This window comes from Myodes glareolus, chromosome 3, assembly GCF_982192425.1.
Source record: "Myodes glareolus chromosome 3, mMyoGla1.1, whole genome shotgun sequence".
Lineage (NCBI taxonomy): Eukaryota > Metazoa > Chordata > Mammalia > Rodentia > Cricetidae > Myodes > Myodes glareolus.
Window position 1 is genome coordinate 69,616,764 of NC_142028.1, and position 16,246 is coordinate 69,633,009.

The 16,246-nt window shown below is 48.2% G+C and overlaps 1 long non-coding RNA gene across 1 annotated transcript; it reads left to right on the forward strand.

Moving 5' to 3' along the window:
* The first annotated feature begins 8 nt into the window (after nt 1-8).
* On the forward strand, nt 9-13,852 carry LOC125400408 (uncharacterized). Its single transcript, XR_007231937.3, has 4 exons — nt 9-161; nt 1,298-1,399; nt 2,064-2,150; nt 11,745-13,852. It is a non-coding gene; the product is annotated as an uncharacterized LOC125400408 (long non-coding RNA).
* Nucleotides 13,853-16,246: the final 2,394 nt, after the last annotated feature.

Below are 16,246 nucleotides of genomic sequence, written 5' to 3' on the forward strand. Positions count from 1 at the left end.
GAGCGGCGTTTTCCTTGAGCTGGGCCAGCTCCGCCTCCGCCCGGCTCCCTTCTGCTCCTGGCCTAGCAACCGCCAAGCGTCTCCTCCATAGCAACATCCGGGTCGCCCAACAGCGCTGGGCTCCTTGTGAGTCCCGCCCGAAGGAAAAAGCCTCTTCTCAGGTCAATGCATAAACTGATCGGAATTTACCCTCCGAACCCTTCCAAAAGCTGCCCATCAGCAGCAGGAAAATACCAGAACAGGCCATCCCCTTCCTTCAAATTTTAGGCCGCAGTAGCGCTTGCATCTAATACGCACTAGGCTCTGAGTTCAAGCCTCAGCCCAAATCAAACAAGTAAACAAACACTTCTAATTCTCTAATGACTTATTATCACAAAGAGAAAGACAGATCCAAACTCCTTTCCATCCAGACAAAACTTGTGACCTGTCTCCGTTTCCTCTGACCTCATTTGTCCCTCCTTCTGACGTTTATACTGAATCACTCTTTCCCCGAATCTGCATAGCAGGTTCCTTCTGGTTAGTTCCCTGCTCAAATATCATCTATCCATAGGAATTGCAGACCCTACCTAACAAATAAATCAGTATAGTGGCACACACCTGTAATATCAACACTCCAGAGACAGAGGAGGGAAGATTGCCACTGCTTCCAGGCCAGTCCAAATTATATAGCAAGACCTTGTCTCAAAAAGAGAAAGGAAGGAAGGAAGGAAGGAAGGAAGGAAGGAAGGAAGGAAGGAAGGAAGGAAGGAAGGAAGACAGAGAGAGAGAGAGAGAGAGAGAGAGAGAGAGAGAGATTATCAAGAAAAATGCAGGACACACTGAAATTTGAACTTTAGATTAAAAAAAAATAGGCATACTTTCTAGTTTATATTTCAAGCCTTGTTCGGGATAACTTAAAGAATCTAAGGATGTCTATGTCAAAAAAGAAAAAAACCCTAAGGAAACATGATACACTTGAGACCTGAGAGGCTAAGGCAGGAGGACTGTCACAGTTCAAAGCCAGCCTGAGTCACACAGAGAGCCTACATCACACTTTTTTAGCTGTTCACTTGTCGTTTTCTAATTGAGCTACATGCCCTTGATTTATCTGGCAATTTATCCTATCGGTGGAAGTCTTTCCTGATTTATTGATTTAAACCAACCAAACCTTCCTGTTATTCCATCCCACCATACTTCTCAGCGCACGCCGCTAAGTGAAATGGTCTCACTCACAAGAGGATTGGCTGTTTGCCTGAATCTAGGTCATAAGCTTCAGAAGGCAGAAGCCTTGTACACATTTCCACCTCTGCGTCCTCAGAACCTAAAACAAAGCTGAGGTGGTGGCGTGAGACTGTAATCCAGCACTTGCAAGGCCAAAGCAGTAGGATTGCCCTGAGTCTAGCCTGGACTATATAATGAGGTAGGTACAAGTCAGGATATAAGAGACATTATCTTGTTTGTCTGTTTGTCTGTCTGTCTGTTTATTTGTTTGTTTGTTTTTCAAGACAGAGTTTCCCTGTGTAGCCTGGGCTGTCCTGGAACTCACTTGTAGATCAGGCTGGCCTCAAACTCACAGAGATCCGCTTGCCTCTGCCTCCCGAGTGCTGGAAGAAAGGTGTGTGCCACTGCTGTGCAGCTCCCTTTCCCTGAAGCTTTGCTTTTCTTACCTCACGGGCCAGTGTCACAAACCTCAACCTTGCTAGGAAGGTTATACCCCTGATATGTGCCTAAGGAAACGCTGAGAACCAATCAAAGAAAGCTGCACATTCAGTGAGGGGCTTAAGATGGTCCCTTTGATCCCCAAATGAGGGTACAAGAGCCTCCTCCCACAGAGATGATTAGATTAATGTGTTTCTGATGCCTCAACTTGGTGCAAACCAGAATAAACACGAATGGCAAAAATCAGCCCATGAGCTCATGCAGGCTTTGATCAGAGACATAATTTCATTATGAAATTTTGAATCAGGCTGTTGTGAAGTCTTGCCAAAGAGTTTTATTTTCCCAGATGATACGGTGTGTTGTTTCTCCCCTACTCTCCGACCCTGCTTATGTTGATGGTACCAGTTTCCCATCTACTTTTACAGTCTGACCTATCGACTCTCCAAGCGCTATTTGCGGAGCCTGACAGCCAGCCTGGGTTCTACCAGCAGATGAAGAACCTGATGACGGAGGTGAGTTCAGCTCAAGTTCCTGGTGCCTTTTGTTTATCCTCCTTCCCACAACTGTAAGGCAGCGATTGTTTCTTCACTCTTTTCTTCCCCCTAATGTATGGCAATCGGAGGAGGCACGACACCTCCTCCTCCGGGAGTTACGATTCCTCAGCTTTGCAGCAGACAGAATAGTTTAACTTCCCTGGACACTTTCAGGATGACACCATGAGTTATGGTCCACGAGCACAGTGCAGACACAGTTCATCCTGTGCAGATGCAAAGCCCTCTCTCTCCAGACCCAGGGTTAGTGCCGTATCCTCGGCCATCCTGTTGCTCATAGCCATGGGTCTGTGTGCATGGGGAGAGTCCCCCATTGGCCAGCTAGAAATGCCTCCTTGAAAGAAGCCTGCGCTGTATACCGAACTGATGTTTTCACAGGAAGTGGAGAATCCTGACCTCATTTTCATCCTGTCATGGGTGTCAGATGGGTAAACAGCAGTTGCTTCTAAAGAAGAATTTTCCACTGTGGACCACCAGCATCAGAATCACTTGGGGAAGTGGGCTTGAAATGCAGCCTCCTGAGCCTCTCCCCAGAGCTTCCCTGCTCCACAGGATTGGAAATAGGAGCTCAAAAGTAAAATAGTCTACTTTTGTTTTTGGTGTTTAGAGACAGGGTTTCTCTGTGTAACTGCCCTGGCTGTCCTGGAACTTGCTTTGTAGACCAGGCTGGCCTTGAACTCCCAAGGATCAGTTTGCCTCTGCCTCCCAAGTGTTGGGATTAAAGGTGTGCACCACCACCACCCGGCAATAATCTGCTTTTTAATGATTTATTTTTTTTCTCCAGCACTAGGATCAACTAGGTCACCTACATGCTAGGAAAGTGCGCTACCACTAAGTGACATGCTCATGCCTTAGTGACCCTAGCGATTGCTTTGGTGACACTAGGAATTGAATCTAGGGCCTCACCTATGCTAGGTAATCACTCTACTACAAAGAGATATTCCCAGGTCCCCTAGTGATTTTTGTATACATAGAAATTTTAGTCTTTTTGCTGTTATTGTTTTGCTGATACTGGATTTCATAAAGCTCAGGCTGGCCTCAAATTTGGCATGTAACTGAGAATGACCCGGAACTTCTGGTTCTCCTGTCTCTACCTCCCAAGCTCTGTGATTAAGCAGTGGTTTCTGCAGTCCTGGTTATGCAGTGCCAAGGATCAAATACAGGACTCTGTGTGTGCTGGGCAAGCACTCTACCAACAGCTACATGCCCAACCCCACACAGAAGTTTTAGCCCTGAAAATTAAACTCTTCCCTAAAAAAAAAATCACCATGGGGCTCTCTGATGATCTGACCAGAAGCTGGCTCATGAAGACCTGGCTTCCTCTTCATTTTCTCCAGCAGAGCCAAGGTGAGGAAGGCTGGAGTGGGCTCTGTTGCACTCTGAAAAACACATCTTGGCTCTGCCCCAAGTGTCTGTATTTCTGCTGCAGCCCAGGGTCCTCATCCTTTGGAAATGCTCCATTACAAGGCCATCATCTCTTAATTAGTGCCAGCTTGTTGGCTTATGATTCTCAGTTGAACTGCTACAGAGACTTCTCGCGTGTCCTTGTTAGGTTCTTCACCAGCAGCAGATTCCCGTCTGATGGAGCAAGTATTGCACCCTGGGAGGGTGGGGTGCCACAGGCAGAAACCCGGAAGTGAGAGGGCTGAAGCAAGAAGATTGCTGTGAATTCACTGCCAGCCTGAGCTACCTAGGGAGATCAGGTGCCACAGGCCTGTAATCCCAGAAGTCAGAGGACTGAAGCAGGAAGATGGCTGTGAATTCGTGGTCAGCCTGAGCTACATAGAGAGACCTTATCTTCAAGCAAACACACGAAAAGAGAAATGGAGACACAGTTCAAGCTGTAGAATGTTCGCTTAGCACGTGCAAAGCCCCAGGTTTCACCCTCAGCGCTACATAAAGCCTGGCATGTTACTGTGTGTGCCTGTGATCTCACACTTAGGAGGTGGGGAAAAGGAGAGTCAGAGGTTCAAGGTCATTCTTAGCCAGTTTGAGGCCAGCCTGGCAAGGCTCTGTTTAAAAACAAACAAACAAATACGCCAGACTCTAGAGTGACTCCACTCAGTGCAAAACAGTTCAAATGCCAAAGCAGGAGATGCCAAAGCAAAGGATTCTTCATGTGGCTTCAGTGGGGTTTGGCTGCTTTGTTTCATCTGTAGAAAACAAACAACCAAACAAAACTCCTTTATATACAATCTGAACTGCTAACCAGAAAATATCACCTTAAAGTTAGGGCTTCACTGGTCAAATCATCTTCCATTTCTTCCTTTAAAGAATAGGATTTCTGGCTTGGCGTGGTGGCGCATGGCTTTAATCCCAGTAGAGGGAGGCAGAGGCAGGTGAATCTCTGTGAGATCAAGGCCAGCCTGACCTGCGTGAAGTTTAGGTGCACAAACACATCCAGTGTATGCAGTACCCATGGAGACCAGATGGGGGCATCAGATCTCCTGGAACTGAAATTACAGATGGTTGGGTGCTATCTGATGTGGCTGCTGGGAACCAAGCCCCAGTCCTCTGCCAGAGCACCAAGTGCTTTTATTAACCAACTGCTGGCCCATCTCTCCAGCCCCATGCCTCCACTTTCAATTTAAAATGCCCAAGAAGCTTTTAGACAAGGATACAGCAAGCTGGCAAGCTGTCTCCCTATGAGAAGTGATAGAGAGACTGATACTCTCTTGGCATTGCTCAAATTTCAGGGTTAAGAAGGTCTTCAGAAAGGTCCCTAGATTAAGCTTTGGAAAAACAAACAGAGGCCTTTTGGGAGCCTATGCTGGGTTCCTGTGTTTCCCAGCTGCTCATGAACAACCTGAGATGCACTTAACCTAAGATGCCTTTAACAGCCTTTCGTTCCCAGCCTGGTTTAGATAACTGAGAGCCGCTACACCCAGAGTGCACACTGATGTGGGAATTGGAAGTCTACTTCCAAATTGTAGACAACTGTTAAGATCCAAGCAGGCTGGAGGCCCATATTAAGTCATCTCTCCAGGATCAGTGTGTTTCTTATTATATTTGATATCTATCTGTCCAGTCAGTGATCCTTTTGAGTTTTAAGCTGTTAGACTAAATCTCTGTGTAATTCTTCCCCTTCCCCATTTTTCTTAGGAAAATGCATTTTAAAAAGTGACCACCAGGTTCTTTGGCTCATTCCCTGAATATTGCCCCACTGAAGAGTCGGAGACGTCAATTCTTTAACTATTGTGCCCCAGGAAACGCTATCAGATGGTCAGTTTTACCTTTAGGACAGCTCCTCCCTGAGAAGACACTAGATTTCTGTGACCTCCTGCATCCCTTTGCTGCTGTGTCAGTTCTGGTCTAGATGGGGAACAGAAACCTTAACGGCAAAGTAGAGATTTGTAGGCAAAACGTTAAGGTGAACAACTTCTCAAGTGGCAGATGAGAAAGTGGTCCAACCCTAATCTGTATTGTTTTCACTTATTTTTTTTTTCTGTGTGTATGTGTGGTATGGGGATGGGGAGGGATGTTTGCATATGTAACAGTGGATGTTTGTGCACACGCGTGCACATGCTTTGTGGAGACCTCCAGGTTGACCTTAGGAGAAAGAGGTAACTGGGGTGTCTATTAACATATCAAAATGATGTTGACCAGGTCTCCCAGCATGCACTGCCCATCACCTGTGACCCCTCCCAGCACTCCCCACTGCACCCCCTTCCTTAACCACCTCCTTTCCAAGGACTGGGCTTCTGTTTCCCTTACCCCAGCACGATTCCTGTATAACTCAGCCATTTTGGCTATACCAGTCTCTGGCCGGTCTCTTAGCCTGAGCCACCTCTCTTGGTCTCCCTCCCCCTCTGTCCTCCCATGGTCCAGTTTAGTCTGCTGGCCATGTTCAGCCTGGACTCTTCCTTCTGCCTGCTTTCTCCATTACATCTACAATAAAAATCTCCACACTTTAAGAATAGCTGGAATAAAATGCACCACCACATCTGGCCCTTGCGTAACTTGTGTAAAGAGCCTCACTAGAAAATGGTCATAGCTGGAGGTGGTGTCACACGCCTTTAATCCCAGAACTCAGGAGGCAGAGGGAGGTGAATCTTTGTGAGTTTGAGGCCATCCTGGTCTACAAGGTGAGTTCTAGAACAGCTAGGACTGTTACACAGAGAAATCCTATCTTAAAAAATCAAAAAAAAAAAAAAAAAGAAAAGAAAAGAAAAAAGAAAATGAAAGAAAGAAAAAGAAAAGAAACTGATCATGTCTTTGGGGAAAAGCTATCCTTCTAATATACTAATATATCCTACAAATCGGGATAAAGGAACTTGCTAGTAACTTTTAATAAATTTGAAGGATTGAGAGTTGTCTGGGATCCTAGGATGCCTCTCCACTCTATCCAGGACTGGGGCTTTGGATTTCCACCATGCTTCCCACCTCCCACACCATCAGTGCCCATAAAAAACAAAACAAAATAAAACAAAAAAACCAAACAAACCATGAACCAAACCATTTAGCCGATTTCCCAGCACAGGGGTAGGCAGACTTACAACCCACTGGCCAAATCCCACCCACCGCCTATTTTTATATGGCCCTAAAGCTAAGAATGGATTTTAGTTTCTTAAATGACTGAAAAAGTCAAAATAAAAATAACGTTTTATGACGCATGAAAGTGATATGAAATTCAAATTTCAGGGTTCATAAATACAGTTTTACTGGAAGACAGCCACACCACTTGTTTACACATGGCCTTTGACTGCTTCGGCCCTACAAGGGGGAGATGAGCGGCTGCAGCAGACAACATATGGTCCACAGAGCCTAAAAATATTTTTGCTCCTCAGCCCCTTTACAAGATGGCTTGCCCACATCCCTATCCAAGGACACTGGTGTGCATTTCCTGAGCTGACTAGGCATACGACAGGCAGATGATGCAGCTGCCATTGTTCTCCGAGAGTGTTCCCCATCCCAATAGGGAATATGCTCCCCCCCCCCCCCCCCCGCTCCCCCGCAGGCGCTGGAAATTCAAACCAGGCATCCCTTGTACATCTGAGTGTAGCTGATGCTTTTGTGGGCCAGCAGAGGGCTCTTTGCAGAAGTTTAGATTTCATGGGGAGGGGCAGAGAAGCTGTCTGAGGCCAAATAGGGTCTATCAGGTGTGGGCCCCCTCCCCGTGGCCCCAAGGAGACTCAGGATTTTCCACTCTGATCTCAGAGAAGGAGACTTCAAGAAGGGACTCCACTCAAAAAATCCTTTTAACTGGATTCTCTGAGACTTGTGGTGACCTTGAGTCGAAGGATGAGGTTGAGAGCCTGTTCTGTCGAATATGGTCCTGGCACATTGGGGTCTTTAGGCCAAGTCAACCACTGGGACATGGCACTGGGATACATTCTGCCAGCTCCAGCCGTGGTGAGCCCTAGTCTTGAGCAGTCGCGACCAATGGTTGTAGGTAGGCTGGAGTAGAGAGGTGGAGCTGGTAGAAGGCCCTGCGAACCGTAGACACGGTTTATGAGCACGCGCGTGCATCATCCCTCTTCCAGTCGAAGTGTGTGACTGACGGCAGGACACGAACACGTGCAGACAGGAAACCAGGCATAGCACGTGTATTGCCTCAGCTTAGGCGATAGCAGGGCCCAGCTAGCTGGGCACCAGTCCTCTGCTGTATTAGCTGTGGGTGGGCCTTTGGCTCCATTCTTTCCGCCCTCTGTGTCCACTACACAAGGCTGAGTCGAGGGTTAAGTAAAACACCCAAAGCCAAGGCTGAGCAGGGATAAGCACCGTATAAATGTTCACGGTACTTGGGTGGCGCATCCTTGGGAGTCCTGGGTCGCAACGGAGCTCAAGCACTCCGTTTTTCTTTCTTTCTTCTTTTTTTTTTTTTATGACTAACAATGATTTTATTCTCTAACAGGTAATTTTTCTACTGCTTTAGTATTTTCCTCTCAGACAACACTTAGCCATTTCTCTTCTTTTCTTTGCCAAGTTCAAAATGCTTGCACTTCTTTTTTTTTTTTAAATAAACCTTTATTTATTTAGTATGTATACAGTGTTCTTCCTGCATGTATGTCTGCACACCAGAAGAGGGCACCAGATCTCACTATAGATGGCTGTGAGCCACCATGTGGTTGATGAAAACTGTACTCACAACCACTGGAAGAGCAGACAACGTTCTTAACGTCTGAGCCAACTCTCCAGCCCTTGCTTGTTACCTCTGAAGGGCCAGCAGCCCCTTGAATCTTTAGTTAGGTTAGACACACTCACTCTGAGCACCATCTTCTTTGCGATTTTGGCCTCCTTTTGAAAAAATTGGCTTTGTTTGCCCATGATAACCACACTCTGCTTCCAATGGTAGCGCTGCTTTCCTGGGGCATACAAGGAGCCCGAGTCCTTCTCATCCTGGGCCATGTTATGAGACTGATGCTTCCCACGTTTCTTACATAAAGTCCTTCGGGTTTTAGGTACGTTGACCATCTTTGCAGTAGAGGTGTCTGTGCCATGAAAGCAAGAAAGAGATCGGGTGTCTGGGATCACCACTCAAGCCACTGTAAACAGGAATGGGCTCAAGCCCTGATTTCTGGAGGGGACATTCAATTAGAGGGTGCAGTCGTAGATAAGTTGACAGTGGATGGACGGTCCACAGCAATGCAGAGGGGGCTGCTACTCCCTAGGGCAGGGGTGCTTCACAGAGGATGGTCATTTGTTCGGTGTTAAACAGGAGTGGGCTAGCTACAGGTGTGTCTGGGGCGGATCATGTTGTACAGTATATTGATGTGTGATGTTCCCTGTCTTAATTTACTTTCTATTGCTGTGATAAACATCACGACCCAAAACGGCCTGGGGAGGAAAGGGTTTATTTGACTTACATGTCCTGATCACAGTCCCCTCCTGAGGGAAGTCAAGGCAGGAACTCAAAACAGGGCAGGAACCTAGAAGTAGGAACTGAAGCAAAAGCCCCGGAGGGATGTTGCATATCACCTTAGTCTCCATGGCTTGCTCTGCCTGCTTCCTTATATACCCAGGACCATCCTATCATACACTATGGCTGGCATTGCCCATAGTGAACTGGACCTGCCCATGTCAATCAGTAATCAAGAGAATGCCCCCACAGACCTGCCTGCAGGCTAATCTGTGGAACCTCTTAACTGAGGTTCCTATTTCCAGGTAATTCTAGTTTGTGTCAGTCAAGTAGACAAAAAGCCAACCAACTAACCAAAACCCAACCAGTACAGTCCCCTTGGACTGGGCACCAGTGAGTAATAAGAAGAGACAATGGGGCAGGGGGTGGGAGCAGCAGGCCATACCCCTGAAAAGTTGGCTTGTCAGGACTAGTACTGGCAAATGACAGGGAGATGGGAAGTCAGACTGCTTTGGGTCCAGGGTTCCAACTATCTTCAGGCTGACCCTATCCCCCACCCCTTTACTCCTAGAAAGGAAAAGGAGTCAGAACCATCAACGATTATCATCTCAAGCAATCCCCAAGACCTAACTAAAAAGTCTGGGTGCGGTGGCTTGTGCATGACGTCCCGGCACTGGGAGGGTGTGGTCTGCTAGCCTAGCTTAATTAGCGAGTGCCGAAGCCAATGAGAGACCTCATCTCTAAAAACAAGAGGATGGCCCTGAAGGATGACACACAAGGCTGACCTCTGCCTTCCACATGCATGTGCACATGCTGGTGTGCACGCCTGTACACACCATGTACACAGGAAGACAATTCAAGTGGAACCTTTTTGTCAATTCTCTTTTTCCCATTCATCCACTATTTAGTTCATGATAGCAGAAGGCAAACGTCATTAGTTAAATATCCGGGAGACATATGGAGAAGGTAAGTCATAACCATAACCTGAAGAACTTTCAAGTGCACATTAAAAAAAAAATTAAAAAAGCAGACTAAGGCTTCTGGTGCGTGTGACAGCAATGGCTCTCCAGAAGAGCAGGGAAGCCCAGCTCAGACAGCATGGAGAGGGCTCAGAAAAATCAGAGGATGAAAATATGTTTGAAAAAAAAAAGAAAAAGAAATGGTAGAAATAGGAGAAGGGTAAGCCATGGGAATTGGAGAGAATGTGTTTGGAAGAAACCGAGACTCAATGTCTGTGGACACTTTGTTGGTTTGGTGGCAGGGAAAGAATTGTAAATATGCGTGTCAGGCAAATACCTCGTACAATAAAATATCTGGGAGAATGAATGTGAGGGCAGGGGAGAAATCAAACACAGTCTATCGGCAACGATCCTGCCCTTGGGAGAGAGGCCAAGTGTATATTCAAGGCAATCCTTGCCAGAATCTCCAAGCCTCCGGCACGTAGTGAAGGTCTGAGCCAGGTTTCTTATGTATATTTCAACCTGGCACGACCATCTTTTATCAGGGAGGCATGGACGCCCTCCTCTAGCAGCCCCTGAGCTGGTGGAGTGAGGTAGGATTCCACTCTGGTGCCCACAGAGAACGGCTCCAGCTTCAGCTGGCTCCAGTGTTTCCACTGGGCCTTCTGAATGCTACAGAGAGTCTGGCCATGTGAGTCAAGACCAGTCCAGTGCCCTTCAGGAAGAGCAATCAGAAGCAGTCAGACACCCTGATCCTGTGTAGGGCCCTCAGGGACATATCTAGAAGGAGAGAGGTGCAGATTCAGATGTCGGGTCCTGCACTGGGGAGACAGCAGGGTCAGTAAAATGCTGCTTTCCTAGCAAGGACAAAGACCTGAGTTTGCTCCCTTGGAACCACTTTTAAATTCTGGGCATAGTGGCATGCACTTGTGATTCCAGCCCCGGGGAGGCTGAGATGGGCAGATCTCTGGGGCTTTCTGGGGTTAGTCAGCCTAACCTACGTAGTTAGGAGTGGAGTTAGTAGTTAACTCCAGGCCAGTGAGGAGACAGTCTGAAAAGACAAGGTAAATACTCCTGAGGAATGACACCAAGGTTGTCCTCTAGCCTATACACATACACACACACACACACACCCCACATACACCACACATACACATGCCACACACACACACACATATCACATCACATACACCACACACACACATACCACGCACACACACCCTACACACATGCATGTACATCTGCAGACGCATGCACCTGGCATGCACACACATGTCAGATTTTGCAACAAGCATGAGGCCACTCTGCCCTTGACCTTGACGTCATACTATCCCCAGTTCCAACACTTGAGATGAGATGGCGGCAGGACATTGTCCCTGTCCAAATGTCTATCCTGGTGCACACCCCATCCCTCCAGGCAGCCCGAGGACAGCTGGGTCACAACTCATTGACCCATCACCCCAGGCTCTTTCTTTCTCTCTGCCTTGCCTCAGCCCCCCTCCCCTAATCCACTAAAGAGCACTTTGCATGTTCTTTGGGGATGTGACATCCTCATCACCACCACTTGTGCCAAGTTTGTCTTCCAGGGCTGGTGTCAGAAAGTGCTTCTGCTGTCCCTTGCGACACCAACTCCCTTGTCAGACTTGGATTGGGTCCGGCTGCCCTAGCATCACCTAGCCCCTCTTCTGTCCCCAGTCTCCAGTAGGCCTTCTCCTGTCTCCATGCCCTGGGGCTCTTGGCTTATTCTTTTTGGAGATGAACTCATTGTTGACTTTAACTCACTTCAATGTTTCCCAGGGAAGCATGCTGGCAGGAGGCCCACACAGCTCCTTGAAGAAGACAGCCCGGCCAGGGCCAAGACTGGGAGCCAGAGGCAGTGGAACCGCCAAATGCCTCCCATTTTATGGACAGGCCTGGCTCAACCTGAAGACATTCCAAATACTCAGTCAACAGCCATGGTCCATATGAGGTCGGAAAGGGAACCCTTAGAAGCCATCCTTTGAAGACACAAAACTCAGCTGGAGGAAGCAGCTGGCCCTGTCCATAGACCAGGCTCACCAGCTGGGGAAAGTGCACCATGCCATCAATAATCAATAATCAGAGGCTGGCAGCTGCTGGGAGTTTGCCCCTGCCCTCTTTCCCACATGAGTAGGCGCAGTCAGGAATCCATCTCACCCACCTCCCTGCACCGAGCCCCGGGGAGGGCAGGCGAGGGAGGAACCATTTTTCACATACTTTCTCTTTCAAAATGCAGCCCTGTTTCGCAATTTCCTACTCAAGTTCTGGAAGGCTCTAGGGCATTGACCCAAGCTACCTTCTCCAGCCACTGGCCAGGCACCAACCTGGTAGGCAATGCCCGCTGGAGGTAGGAAGGGGCTCACCATGCTAGTCCTCCCGCACCCCACCAATGAGAATCCATTCCAGTCAGAGCAGGTCACTGACTCCACTGTGGGGGGTTCCACCCCGCACCTTGCCAGGTGTTTATTCTTCACTCTGCTGGTTCTTTCTCTGGAAGAGCATGGAGGTAGGCCACACCAAAGCAGGTGCACCCAACCCTGGTATGCTTGCGTCTTAGCATCCCCCAAGGTGATCAATCTCCAGATCGCCTCCTTCTCCTATAATAAGGCTTTTGTTCTTGAGAACTTCCACCTGTGGTACAGACCAGCCTCCCTTTCCAGTGAGCCCACTCAGTCCTGCCAGATAGAACCTGTTCTCGCAGCCTGTTTCCCCTTCCCCACCACAGTGAGGGTTTCCACCAGCTACCCAGTGAATGAAGAGCAGACCCTTAGCTGGAGGGATCTGAGGCTGAAAGCCGGCACGGGGGCCCTGGCCCTGAGTCAGGGACATGGAGCAGGGCCTTAGAGCTGGCCCTGACCCCGAGCTCTCACCCAGTCCTCTTAGACCAAATCAAACAAACCAGAGAAGAAGGGGAAATCCCTACTTTAAAAAATCCAGAAAATATACAACTTCATCACCCCAAACAATTGGATGGGAAACACACCAGAGCTGGGGGTGGGAAAGATGACCAGAGTGTGCTGGTCTGTTAAGTGCGTGACCCCATAGGGCAGAGAGCTAACATTTTCCAACCCACGTGGGCGAATGACCACATAGAACTATGTGTTTTCATTATGTAAACCTGGGGCAGGGAAAGGCATCTCGACACAGATAGATGGTCCCTTCAGCACCCATCAGCCTCCAAAGCACCAAGGACCATTTCGGGACCACCCATGGCTCTTGGTAGCCCTAGGGTTTCAGTCTCAGGTGGGTGTTTTAGGGCTGCGAGCAGATAACCGGTCGTCACTTTTAAACCGACTTCACCATGCAGTTCAGAAACAGACAAGAGCAGGCCCAGGGTTCACTGCATTCACATCATGCTAGGGTTGAATCTAGAAGTTCACGAGGTATCAGAATGAGAATGTCCCCTGACCAGTTGTGGGAGCTGAGGCTTGAGTTATGCATCTATGTACTCAGGACTTCTGGGGAGCCACACACTCCTTCCCTGAGCCGTTCAGACTCCAGGAGCAGCTTCTGGGAGTGTGAGGGGATGGGTGAGGTGATAAAAAGAAGCCGAGCCCCTCCCCAGGGCATCGTCAGGGTGACACAGGCAACAGGAGACACAGCCCCCCTTATTCTGGGACTTGTTTGGATGTAGTTTTAGAAGAAAGCTAACGGCCAGGCAGTGGTGGCGCATGCTTTAAATCCCAGCATTCAGGAGGCAGAAGTAGGCAGATCTCTGTGAGTTTGAGGCCAGCCTGGCCTACAGGACAGGCTCCAAAGCTACAGAGAAACCCTGTCTTGTGGGGGGGGGAGAGAGAGAGAGAGAGAGAGAGAGAGAGAGAGAGAGAGAGAGAGAATATAAATGTCAGCTTGGAATATGTACTGAAGTTCCCCAGGGGCTACTTGGAATAAAGCAAATTTGAGTTCCTTATATCTATGTATGGTCTGAGACTCTGTGTTTTTATTAAGTTCCCAGGTGAGGCCACAATTGCAGGCTAATGGCCACACATGGAAATACCTGAGGATCTGGGAGACTGACTAATGCCAAGTAGAAGCAGCCAAGACATCAATCTAGAAGAGCGCTAAACCAAGGGAAATTGATGATGTGTAAATGGAGTCAGAGACCAGGATGAAAATACAGAAAGACAGGGTAATAAAAGCAAAACAAAACAAAAATGAAACAAAAAGACCTAAGGAGACAGTTAAGAGGAGCTGGGAGACAAAAACATGGAAAACTGACCAGTCCAGAAAGACTGGGAAAGGAGGCAAGATGTAAGAGGGGAGAAGCTACAGCTTGCTATGGACAGCTGGGGACCAGCCGTGTGCTGACACAGGCTCCCAGTCTCAGCCAGCAGTAAAGGGATGGTGGCCCTGAGCGAAATGATGGCGAGGAAACCGGAGCACAAACCTGCACCCTAGCCTCCCCACATCCAGTCCCAGGAAGAATACGCCTCTCTCCCAAACCTATTATTACCCACTTCCTCCTTTTTCCTGTGCATTCAACCTTTCCCTTCCCTGGACTCTTCTGGAAGACCTTAAATATGTTCTAGTCTATTCCGTTTTGTTTTTAAGACTGGAGTTGTGGTGCACACCTTTAATCCCAGTCCTCAGAAGGCAGAGGCAGGCAGATCTCTGTAAGTTCCAGGACAGTCAGGGCTATATAGTAAGACCCTATTTCAAAAACAAGCAAACAAACAAGACCTTTTGGACCCAAGTCACACCCCTGTGGTATTACCCTCCTTCCCTTTCCTAGCTGGAGATCCGCCCACACTTCAAACAGCCCTGGCTAGGAGGTCAGTGGTGGGCATCAAGCCCCCATTCCTGGCCCTATTGTTATTTTTGTCTCCCGGCAGCAGCCATCCCTCTGGCTTGCTCCCACCTGCCCCGATCCAGCTTCTTTGTCAGCTGGTCCTCCGCACCTGACCTCAGATCATCACAGCTGCGTCTCGAGCCCCCTCTTCACCCTGTATGCCACTGTTTACTTAGCTTCTTCCAAACCCACAGCCTTGGTGATCTTCTCTAGTCAGAACCTCATGGGACCCGTGTTTAAGTCAGGCAGTGCCTGCTCCCACTTCAAACTCAGCACAGTTAAAGTCAGAGGTATATTCCTCCTCCTCTCACACTGGTCTCCTTCCTAGGCTTCCCTCTCAGCATGCTGTCCCACGTCTATCTGGTGTCTGAACTAAACATTGACAGCACTCTCCTCACACCACACCCTACAGCATCACCAAACCCCCCTTTATTGTCAAAATGCCTTTGACTTTGCTCATTTCCTCATTTCTCTCCATTTGCAACACCATTTTCCTGGTCCAAGCCCCTCTGAGTGCTCTCTCTCTCTCTCTCTCTCTCTCTCTCTCTCTCTCTCTCTCCTGGATGACTGTGACAACCTCCTGAGCAGCCTCTCCAGTCACACAGTAGACATCAGGAGCTCTGCAAACTGCAATACAGTCCCAGAGTGTGCTACTTGTGACTCGGGTTTGCAGAATTAAAGCAAGCCCAGCTCAGAGACTCTCCGCAGAATCACTTCACTTGTGCCCTGGGCTTTCTAGCCATCTGGCTTCCTTTCAGGTCCTTGAACACCAGCCCCCTTTCTGCCACAGGGCATTTGAGCACACCGTTCCCTCTGTATAGAACTCTGTTGTTGATGCCAGGTATGGGGGGACATGTCTTTAATCCCAGCACTTGGAAGCAGAGGCAGACAGATCTTTGTGAGTTCAAGGCCAGCCTGGTCTACATAGTGAACTCTGATGGCCATGGTAACGATCGCTGGCCAGCCACAAGTGACTACTGAGCACTTCAAAAATGACCACTGGGCAACTGAAAGAACTGAATTCACAGTGCTAACTGATTGGTGAAACTAATCAAACTTAAAAATTTTCAATTTAATTATTAGAGAATTATTCTGAAAACAACTTTAGTAGGCAAATCTCTTGCTTCGCTCAGTCTTGTTTTTTGTTTGTCCACTGCCCGGCTCAATCTTAGTTTTTATGAAGTCTAAATACAATTTAAGTTTCTGGCCAAAATTTTAGTGACAGAATGATATTATACTATATGCACGGAATGTGGGAGACTTAGTTAAAAATGTGAACAAGGTTTTTCTAGTAATCATTTATGTTGATTTCTAGTAATCATTATGTTGGTGACATACTAAGAAGTATGTGGTGCAGTGGTGGCGCACTCCTTTAATCCCAGCACTCGGGAGGCAGAGGCAGGCGGATCTCTGTGAGTTCGAGGCCAGCCTGGGCTACAGAATGAGTTTCAGGACAGCCAGAGCTACCCAGAGAAACCCTGCCTTGAAAAAC